This window comes from Galeopterus variegatus, unplaced genomic scaffold, assembly GCF_000696425.1.
Source record: "Galeopterus variegatus unplaced genomic scaffold, G_variegatus-3.0.2 Scaffold636, whole genome shotgun sequence".
Classification (NCBI taxonomy): domain Eukaryota; kingdom Metazoa; phylum Chordata; class Mammalia; order Dermoptera; family Cynocephalidae; genus Galeopterus; species Galeopterus variegatus.
In genome coordinates, this window is record NW_007726747.1 from 229,536 (window position 1) to 230,062 (window position 527).

Consider the following 527-nt stretch of genomic DNA (forward strand, 5'->3'; position numbering starts at 1 on the left):
ACACACACTGAGAAGAACTCATAGTTTCCTTGGGTAACTGTTTGCAACAATTAGCCTATGTGCAATAAAAAAATGCTTAGGATTCATTGATCAAATAGATATATTTTAGCTTTAATAATGCATTTAAAATATGTCAGGATAAAATGTCTTAGTAATTAAACTTCCTTAAGTGGATTTTAGAAATTGTGAATAAAAAGTAAATGAGAAAATTAGCTGACTCACAGATTAAAAAAATCTCTATCAACTCTCAAAAACTTTAAAAACATCTTTTTTTGGTTTTTAAAAATATTCATTTAAAAATGCTGCTTAACTGAAGTAAAATAGTTATTAATGGATAGGTATTATTTTGAGTGTGCATAATCATTTTTGCTCTAGATTTTTAGAGTTTTCTTCAATATGAAAAAATATGCTAATTTTGTATGGTGTTTTACTATAAAAAGAAAATAATTTATCTACTGATCATGACATGTAGGAATAGAACACAAAAGAGAGAGTAAGCTATTTTAAATAAAAAGGTATTCTCTCTT